Source organism: Oncorhynchus gorbuscha, unplaced genomic scaffold, assembly GCF_021184085.1.
Source record: "Oncorhynchus gorbuscha isolate QuinsamMale2020 ecotype Even-year unplaced genomic scaffold, OgorEven_v1.0 Un_scaffold_724, whole genome shotgun sequence".
Taxonomy (NCBI): domain Eukaryota; kingdom Metazoa; phylum Chordata; class Actinopteri; order Salmoniformes; family Salmonidae; genus Oncorhynchus; species Oncorhynchus gorbuscha.
In genome coordinates, this window is record NW_025745780.1 from 299,326 (window position 1) to 309,981 (window position 10,656).

General features: G+C 46.6%; 1 long non-coding RNA gene across 1 annotated transcript; it reads right to left on the reverse strand.

Annotated features, from left to right (window-relative positions):
- Positions 1-7,490: 7,490 nt before the first annotated feature.
- On the reverse strand, positions 7,491-9,701 carry LOC124019923. The gene is made up of 2 exons (XR_006835873.1): positions 9,221-9,701; positions 7,491-8,589 (listed from the first exon to the last, which is right to left on the reverse strand). It is a non-coding gene; the product is annotated as an uncharacterized LOC124019923 (long non-coding RNA).
- Between the last annotated feature and the right edge of the window lie 955 nt (positions 9,702-10,656).

Consider the following 10,656-nt stretch of genomic DNA (forward strand, 5'->3'; position numbering starts at 1 on the left):
CCCAACGAGTAACGTCTGTGTTTTGTCTGTCAGTAGCTGTGACAGCCAGTCATATAGAGTAGCCCCAACGAGTAACGTCTGTGTTTTGTCTGTCAGTAGCTGTGACAGCCAGTCATATAGAGTACCCAAGTACCCAACGAGTAACGTCTGTGTTTTGTCTGTCAGTAGCTGTGACAGCCAGTCATATACAGTACCCAACGAGTAACGTCTGTGTTTTGTCTGTCAGTAGCTGTGACAGCCAGTCATATAGAGTACCCAACGAGTAACGTCTGTGTTTTGTCTGTCAGTAGCTGTGACAGCCAGTCATATAGAGTACCCAACAGTAACGCTGTGTTTTGTCCAACTCCAGTCCTCCAGTAACGTCTGTGTTTTGTCCTAACAGCCCCAACTCCAGTCCTCCAGTACCCCAACAGCCCAACTCCAGTCCTCCAGTACCCTAACAGACCAACTCCAGTCCTCCCAACAGTGTTTCTGTCAACTCCAGTCCTCCAGTACTCCCAACAGCCCAACTCCAGTCCTCCAGTACCTCCAACAGCCCAACTCCAGTCCTCAGTAGCTGTGACAGTACTCCAAGTAACAGCCCAACTCCAGTCCTCCAGTACCTCCCAACAGTGTTTTGTCCCAACTCCAGTCCTCCAGTACCCTAACAGACCAACTCCAGTCCTCCCAACAGTGTTTCCCAACGTCTGTGTTTTGTCTGTCAGTAGCAGTCCAGTCCTCCAGTGTCTGTCAGTAGCTGTGACAGCCAGTCATATAGAGTACCTCCCAACAGCCCAACTCCAGTCCTCCAGTATCCCCAACAGTGTTTTTCCCAACTCCAGTCCTCCCCAACAGCCCAACTCCAGTCCTCCAGTACCCCTAACAGACCAACTCCAGTCCAGTCCCAACAGTGTTTCCCAACTCCAGTCCTCCAGTACTCCCAACAGCCCAACTCCAGTCTCCCCAACAGCCCAACTCCAGTCCTCCAGTGTCCCCAACAGTGTTTTTCCAGACTGGGCCTCTAGTACTCCCAACAGCCCAACTCTGTCAGTCTGTGACCCCAACAGCCCAACTCCAGTCCTCCAGTGTCCCCAACAGTGTTTACCCAACTCCTGGTTTTGCCTCTAGTACTCCCAACAGCCCAACTCCAGTCCCCCAGTACTCCCAACAGCCCAATTCCAGTCCTCCAGTATCCCCAACAGCCCAACTCCAGTCCTCCAGTATCCCCAACAGCCCAACTCCAGTCCTCCAGTATCCCCAACAGCCCAACTCCAGTCCTCCAGTATCCCCAACAGCCCAACTCCAGTCCTCCAGTATCCCCAACAGCCCAACTCCAGTCCAGTATCCCCAACAGCCCCAGTATCCCCAACAGCCCAACTCCAGTCCTCCAGTATCCCCAACAGCCCAACTCCAGTCCTCCAGTATCCCCAACAGCCCAACTCCAGTCCTCCAGTATCCCCAACAGCCCAACTCCAGTCCTCCAGTATCCCCAACAGCCCAACTCCAGTCCTCCAGTATCCCCAACAGCCCAACTCCAGTCCCCCAGTATCCCCAACAGCCCAACTCCAGTATCCCCAACAGCCCAACTCCAGTCCTCCAGTATCCCCAACAGCCCAACTCCAGTCCCCCAGTATCCCCAACAGCCCAACTCCAGTCCCCCAGTATCCCCAACAGCCCAACTCCAGTCCCCCAGTATCCCCAACAGCCCAACTCCAGTCCTCCAGTATCCCCAACAGCCCAACTCCAGTCCTCCAGTATCCCCAACAGCCCAACTCCAGTATCCCCAACAGCCCAACTCCAGTCCTCCAGTATCCCCAACAGCCCAACTCCAGTCCCCCAGTATCCCCAACAGCCCAACTCCAGTCCTCCAGTATCCCCAACAGCCCAACTCCAGTCCCCCAGTATCCCCAACAGCCCAACTCCAGTATCCCCAACAGCCCAACAGCCAGTCCAACTCCAGTCCTCCAGTATCCCCAACAGCCCAACTCCAGTCCTCCAGTATCCCCAACAGCCCAACTCCAGTCCTCCAGTATCCCCAACAGCCCAACTCCAGTCCTCCAGTATCCCCAACAGCCCAACTCCAGTCCTCCAGTATCCCCAACAGCCCAACTCCAGTCCTCCAGTATCCCCAACAGCCCAACTCCAGTCCTCCAGTATCCCCAACAGCCCAACTCCAGTCCTCCAGTATCCCCAACAGCCCAACTCCAGTCCTCCAGTATCCCCAACAGCCCAACTCCAGTCCTCCAGTATCCCCAACAGCCCAACTCCAGTCCTCCAGTATCCCCAACAGCCCAACTCCAGTCCTCCAGTATCCCCAACAGCCCAACTCCGGTCCTCCAGTATCCCCAACAGTACATATGTTTGTTGTGGCTCCGGAGAAGCACCTGATTCTATTTGACACCCAACTTGCCTTGACAAGTTGAATCAGGTGTTTTTGTCCAGGGGTACTGGAGTTGGGCAACAGATGGGGTACTGGAGTTGGGCTGATGGGGTACTCCAGTGTTTGGCTGTTGGGGTACTGGAGTTGGGCTGTTGGGGTACTGGAGTTGGGCTGATGGGGTACTGGTGTTTGGCTGTTGGGGTACTGGAGTTGGGCTGATGGGGTACTGGAGTTGGGCTGTTGGGGTACTGGTGTTTGGCTGTTGGGGTACTGGAGTTGGGCTGTTGGGGTACTGGAGTTGGGCTGATGGGGTACTGGAGTTGGGCTGTTGGGGTACTAGAGTTGGGCTGATGGGGTACTGGTGTTTGGCTGTTGGGGTACTGGAGTTGGGCAGTTGCATATGTTGGAGTTGGGCTGATGGGGTACTGGTGTTTGGCTGTTGGGGTACTGGAGTTGGGCTGTTGGGGTACTGGAGTTGGGCTGATGGGGTACTGGTGTTTGGCTGTTGGGGTACTGGAGTTGGGCTGTTGGGGTACTGGTGTTGGGCTGTTGGGGTACTGGTGTTGGGCTGTTGGGGTACTGGAGTTGGGAAACAGTAGTGCACTATATAGGGAATAGGGCCCTGGTCTAAAGTAGTGCACTATATAGGGAATAGGGTCCTGGTCTAAAGTAGTGTACTGTATAGGGAATAGGGCCCTGGTCTAAAGTAGTGTATTGTATAGGGAATAGGTGGTAATTTGGGATGCTCCCTTGCTGCGCCAGCAGGAAGATAACATGCAGTTAAAACCCTTCCATTTTGCTCCAAAAGGACGTGTTACTGCAGCTATGATAGAATAACCTCAACTAGGCTCTTCTGGCTCATGTTACGCTCACTGACACACTCCAGTTACACAATGAGTGGGTGGTACATGGAGAATCAGAGTTGTTCCAGAATGAGTACAGGGAGAAACAGAGTTGTTCCAGAATGAGTACATGGAGAATCAGAGTTGTTCCAGAATGAGTACATGGAGAAACAGAGTTGTTCCAGAATGAGTGGGTGGTACATGGAGAAACAGAGTTGTTCCAGAATGAGTACATGGAGAATCAGAGTTGTTCCAGAATGAGTACATGGAGAAACAGAGTTGTTCCAGAATGAGGGGGTGGTACATGGAGAAACAGAGTTGTTCCAGAATGAGTACATGGAGAAACAGAGTTGTTCCAGAATGAGTGGGTAGTACATGGAGAAACAGAGTTGTTCCAGAATGAGTACATGGAGAAACAAAGTTGTTCCAGAATGAGTACAGGGAGAAACAGAGTTGTTCCAGAATGAGTACAGGGAGAAACAGAGTTGTTCCAGAATGAGTACAGGGAGAAACAGAGTTGTTCCAGAATGAGTACAGGGAGAAACAGAGTTGTTCCAGAATGAGTACATGGAGAAACAGAGTTGTTCCAGAATGAGTACATGGAGAAACAGAGTTGTTCCAGAATGAGTACATGGAGAAACAGAGTTGTTCCAGAATGAGTACATGGAGAAACAGAGTTGTTCCAGAATGAGTACATGGAGAAACAGAGTTGTTCCAGAATGAGTACATGGAGAAACAGAGTTGTTCCAGAATGAGTACATGGAGAAACATAGTTGTTCCAGAATGAGTACATGGAGAAACAGAGTTGTTCCAGAATGAGTACATGGAGAAACAGAGTTGTTCCAGAATGAGTACAGGGAGAAACAGAGTTGTTCCAGAATGAGTGGGTAGTACATGGAGAAACAGAGTTGTTCCAGAATGAGTACATGGAGAAACAGAGTTGTTCCAGAATGAGTACATGGAGAATCAGTTGTTCCAGAATGAGTACATGGAGAAACAGAGTTGTTCCAGAATGAGTACAGGGAGAAACAGTTGTTCCAGAATGAGTGGGTAGTACATGGAGAAACAGAGTTGTTCCAGAATGAGTACATGGAGAAACAGAGTTGTTCCAGAATGAGTACATGGAGAAACAGAGTTGTTCCAGAATGAGTACATGGAGAAACAGAGTTGTTCCAGAATGAGTACATGGAGAATCAGAGTTGTTCCAGAATGAGTACATGGAGAAACAGAGTTGTTCCAGAATGAGTACAGGGAGAAACAGAGTTGTTCCAGAATGAGTGGGTAGTACATGGAGAAACAGAGTTGTTCCAGAATGAGTACATGGAGAAACAGAGTTGTTCCAGAATGAGTACATGGAGAAACAGAGTTGTTCCAGAATGAGTACATGGAGAAACAGAGTTGTTCCAGAATGAGTACATGGAGAAACAGAGTTGTTCCAGAATGAGTACATGGAGAAACAGAGTTGTTCCAGAATGAGTACATGGAGAAACAAAGTTGTTCCAGAATGAGTACATGGAGAAACAGAGTTGTTCCAGAATGAGTACATGGAGAAACAGAGTTGTTCCAGAATGAGTACATGGAGAAACAGAGTTGTTCCAGAATGAGTACATGGAGAAACAGAGTTGTTCCAGAATGAGTACATGGAGAAACAGAGTTGTTCCAGAATGAGTACATGGAGAAACAGAGTTGTTCCAGAATGAGTACATGGAGAAACAGAGTTGTTCCAGAATGAGTACATGGAGAATCAGAGTTGTTCCAGAATGAGTACATGGAGAAACAGAGTTGTTCCAGAATGAGTACAGGGAGAAACAGAGTTGTTCCAGAATGAGTGGGTAGTACATGGAGAAACAGAGTTGTTCCAGAATGAGTACATGGAGAAACAGAGTTGTTCCAGAATGAGTACATGGAGAAACAGAGTTGTTCCAGAATGAGTACACTGAGAAACAAAGTTGTTCCAGAATGAGTACATGGAGAAACAGAGTTGTTCCAGAATGAGTACACTGAGAAACAAAGTTGTTCCAGAATGAGTACACTGAGAAACAGAGTTGTTCCAGAATGAGTACATGGAGAAACAGAGTTGTTCCAGAATGAGTACATGGAGAAACAGAGTTGTTCCAGAATGAGTACATGGAGAAACAGAGTTGTTCCAGAATGAGTACATGGAGAAACAGAGTTGTTCCAGAATGAGTACATGGAGAATCAGAGTTGTTCCAGAATGAGTACATGGAGAAACAGAGTTGTTCCAGAAAGTACTGTTTGGAGAAACAGAGTTGTTCCAGAATGTAAGGTCAATATGAGGTCAGTACATGGAGAAACAGAGTTGTTCCAGAATGAGTCAATATGGAGGTACAGGGTGGTTGAAACACCCATGTTGTTCCAGTAATGTAAGTCAATGGAGGTCAGAGTTGTTCCCTCTGTAAACATGTAATTTAACAGTAAGTTGTTCAGAATGAGGTAACTGGTTGAAACAGTTGTTCCAGAAAGTCAATATGAGAAACAGGATGGTTGTTCTCAAAATGTAATTTAACCTACTGTAATGTAAGGTCAATATGTTGTTCAGAATGGTGACTACACCTCTGAAACAGAGTTGTAACCAGAATGAGGTCAACTGAGAAACAGGGAGTTGTTCAGAATGAGTACACTCTAGAAACAGAGTGGTCCAGAATGAGTACAGGAGAAACAGAGATGGCTTCCAGAACAGATGAGCTGGAGAAACAGGATGTTCCAGAATGAGCTACATGGAGAAACAGATGGTTTCAAGACTAGTCATTACTGAGTGCTCTCCCTCTGTCGGAGGGCTCCGCATTGGTAAAGAACCCTGTCATGTCATCCTCTGATCATATTTCTGATAACTTTCATCAGATCCTCCTTTTCCAGAAATCCTGTTTGGAGGATTTCCTGACATTTCCTCCTACCAGGTGTAATGTAAGGTCAATATGAGGTCAGGGCTGGTTGACTCTTCACCTCTGTAAACCCATGTAATTTAACCTATGTAATGTAAGGTCAATATGAGGTCAGGGTGGTTGACCCTACACCTCTGTAAACCCATGTAATTTAACCTATGTAATGTAAGGTCAATATGAGGTCAGGATGGTTGACCCTTCACCTCTGTAAACCCATGTAATTTAACCTATGTAATGTAAGGTCAATATGAGGTCAGGGTGGTTGACCCTTCACCTCTGTAAACACTTGGTGCTCCTCTAACTAAGGAGTGGTCAGACAGACGGCTGGACAGAGACAGATGAGCTGGAGACGGATGGCTGGACAGAGACAGATGAGCTGGAGACGGACGGATGGACAGACGGATTGACGGAGGAGATGAGCTGGAGACGGACGGATGGACAGAGACAGATGAGCTGGAGACGGACGGATGGACGGAGACAGATGAGCTGGAGACGGACGGATGGACAGGAGACAGATGAGCTGGACAGAGACAGATGAGCTGGACAGGAGACAGATGAGCTGGATGGTGGAACAGATGACTGGACGGAGTCAATCAGCTGAGCTCCGGAGACAGACGGCTTTGGACAGAGACAGATGAGCTGGACAGAGACAGATGAGCTGGACGGAGACAGATGAGCTGGAGACGGACGGATAAGAGCAGATGGACAGAGACAGATGAGCTGGAAGAGACAGATGAGCTGGAGACGGACGGATGGACAGAGACAGATGAGCTGGAGACAGATGAGCTGGACGGAGACAGATGAGCTGGACAGAGACAGATGAGCTGGACAGAGACAGATGAGCTGGAGACGGACGGATGGACAGAGACAGATGGACAGAGACAGACGGCTGGACAGAGACAGATGAGCTGGACAGAGACAGATGAGCTGGACAGAGACAGATGAGCTGGGAGATAGATGAGCTGGACAGAGACAGCTGGACAGAGACAGATGAGCTGGACGGAGACAGATGAGACAGATGGACAGAGACAGATGAGCTGGACAGAGACAGATGGACAGAGACAGATGAGCTGGACAGAGACAGATGAGCTGGAGACGGACGGATGGACAGAGACAGATGGACAGAGACAGATGAGCTGGACAGAGACAGATGAGCTGGACAGAGACAGATGAGCTGGAGACGGACGGATGGACAGAGACAGATGGACAGAGACAGATGAGCTGGACAGAGACAGATGGACAGAGACAGATGAGCTGGACAGAGACAGATGAGCTGGAGACGGACGGATGGACAGAGACAGATGAGCTGGACAGAGACAGATGAGCTGGAGACGGACGGATGGACAGAGACAGATGGACAGAGACAGATGAGCTGGACAGAGACAGATGGACAGAGACAGATGGACAGAGACAGATGAGCTGGAGACGGAAGGCCAGTACAGTAGCCCTAACTCTTAACTCAGTAGCTGCTGCACCAACATTCAAGATCATGTAATGATCCCTATTTAGTAAACACTCAACTGTTCGATAATGTACCTCAATAATAATGTACCTTGATAATGCTGAGCCAGAGTGAGGATTTGATTTGATATTTTTCCAGTTATTCCCTTTCCTTACTGTCCAGAGGTCCCATATAGATGGAGGTAAACTGGACTTCACCCCTCTCCCTGTGACATCAGAACTGTGCTGTCTGTAGGTCTGATGTCATCACCTGGAGACACAGGAAGTGCCTAATCTGATATGCACATTTACAACATGCACCGTTCATGTCTCAACACTCGATTGCAACTAATGCAATTATATAGCCTGGTAAACAAATGACAGTTTAGAACATCTTCTCTTGTTTCAGTAAAGAGATTTAAATGACAGTTAAAACCTCCCCATCTTGTTGTTTCAGTAAAGAGGTTTAAATGACAGTTAAAACCTCCCCATCTTCTAGAAAACATCCCTCTTGTTTCAGTAAAGAGTTTTAAATGACAGTTAAAACCTCCCCCTCTTGTTGTTTCAGTAAAGAGATTTAAATGACAGTTAAAAACCTCCTCATCTTCTAGAAAACATCCCTCTTGTTGTTTCAGTAAAGAGATTTAAATGACAGTTAAAACCTCCCCCTCTTGTTGTTTCAGTAAAGAGATTTAAATGACAGTTAAAACATCCCTCTAGTTTCAGTAAAGAGGTTTAAATGACAGTTTAAAACCTCATCTTCTAGAAAACATCCCTCTTGTTTCAGTAAAGAGATTTAAATGACAGTTAAAACCTCCCCCTCTTGTTGTTTCAGTAAAGAGATTTTAAATGACAGTTAAAAACCTCCCCATCTTCTAGAAAACATCCCTCTTGTTGTTTCAGTAAAGAGATTTAAATGACAGTTAAAACCTCCCCCTCTTGTTGTTTCAGTAAAGAGATTTAAATGACAGTTAAAAACCTCCCCATCTTCTAGAAAACATCCCTCTTGTTGTTTCAGTAAAGAGATTTAAATGACAGTTAAAACCTCCCCATCTTGTTGTTTCAGTAAAGAGGTTTAAATGACAGTTAAAACCTCCCCCTCTTGTTGTTTCAGTAAAGAGTTTTAAATGACAGTTAAAACCTCCCCATCTTGTTGTTTCAGTAAAGAGGTTTAAATGACAGTTAAAACCTCCCCATCTTCTAGAAAACATCCCTCTTGTTTCAGTAAAGAGGTTTAAATGACAGTTAAAACCTCCCCATCTTCTAGAAAACACCCCTCTTGTTTCAGTAAAGAGGTTTAAATGACAGTTAAAACCTCCCCATCTTCTAGAAAACATCCCTCTTGTTTCAGTAAAGAGGTTTAAATGACAGTTAAAACCTCCCCATCTTCTAGAAAACATCCCTCTTGTTTCAGTAAAGAGGTTTAAATGACAGTTAAAACCTCCCCATCTTCTAGAAAACATCCCTCTTGTTTCAGTAAAGAGTTTTAAATGACAGTTAAAACCTCCCCATCTTCTAGAAAACATCCCTCTTGTTTCAGTAAAGAGGTTTAAATGACAGTTAAAACCTCACCATCTTGTTGTTTCAGATTTTAAATGACAGTTAAAAACCTCCCCATCTTCTAGAAAACATCCCTCTTGTTGTTTCAGTAAAGAGATTTAAATGACAGTTAAAACATCCCTCTTGTTGTTTCAGTAAAGAGGTTTAAATGACAGTTAAAACCTCCCCATCTTCTAGAAAACATCCCTCTTGTTGTTTCAGTAAAGAGGTTTAAATGGCAGTTTAAAACCTCCCCATTTCTATACCAGACATTTACATTTAAGTCATGTAGCAGTTATGTCTCCACAGTACAGTAGGCAGCAGCATCATCAGTCTCAGGGCAGTGTGATGTGGACCAGACAGAAACACTGTAGTCTCTCTCTCTCTCCTCTCAGCTCTCCTCTCCTGTCATCAAATGGCCACAGCCAATCCAAGGTCTCAGGGCAAGCACAACAATAGATCCACAGTCTAAACTGGCATACCACGGTTTCTAGCCAATAGAAACACAGTCTCTAGATTAAAACAGTCTCTAGCAAATAGAAACACAGTATTTAGCTTCTAAACTGATATTCCACAACCCATGTCTTGTCATGGTACTGTGATGTTGACAAGCTGGCAGTCGGCCTTTCCTGAGCAACTGTCTGTAACAGGCCTTTCCTCCAAGAGCAACCTGTCTGTAACAGGCCTTTCCTCCAAGAGCAGTCTGTCTGTAACAGGCCTTTCCTCCAAGAGCAATCTGTCTGTAACAGGCCTTTCCTCCAAGAGCAACCTGTCTGTAACAGGCCTTTCCTCCAAGAGCAACCTGTCTGTAACAGGCCTTTCCTCCAAGAGCAACCTGTCTGTAACAGGCCTTTCCTCCAAGAGCAACCTGTCTGTAACAGCCTTTCCTCCAAGAGCAACCTGTCTGTAACAGGCCTTTCCTCCAAGAGCAGTCTGTCTGTAACAGGCCTTTCCTCCAGCGCCTTTCTCCGTCCAGGGTCCAAGAGCAGTCTGTCTGTAAAGTAGAGAGTCTGAAAGTTTGTTGCAGTTGGTCCAGACGGTGTCTGATATGTGAAGTTTGTTGGAGACGGTGTCTGATATGTGAAGTTTGTTGGAGACGGTGTCTGATATGTGAAGTTTGTTGGAGACTGTGTCTGATATGTGAAGTTTGTTGGAGACGGTGTCTGAGATGTGAAGTTTGTTGGAGACGGTGTCTGATATGTGAACCTTGTTGTAGTTGGAGACGGTGTCTGAGCTGTGAACCTTGTTGTAGTTGGAGACGGTGTCTGATATGTGAACCTTGTTGGAGACTGTGTCTGAGATGTGAAGTTTGTTGGAGACGGTGTCTGAGCTGTGAACCTTGTTGGAGACGGTGTCTGATATGTGAATCTTGTTGGAGACGGTGTCTGAGCTGTGAACCTTGTTGTAGTTGGAGACGGTCTGAGATGTGAACCTTGTTGGAGACGGTGTCTGAGATGTGAACCTTGTTGGAGACGGTGTCTGAGATGTGAACCTTGTTGGAGACGGTGTCTGATATGTGAACCTTGTTGGAGACGGTGTCTGAGCTGTGAACCTTGTTGTAGTTGGAGACGGT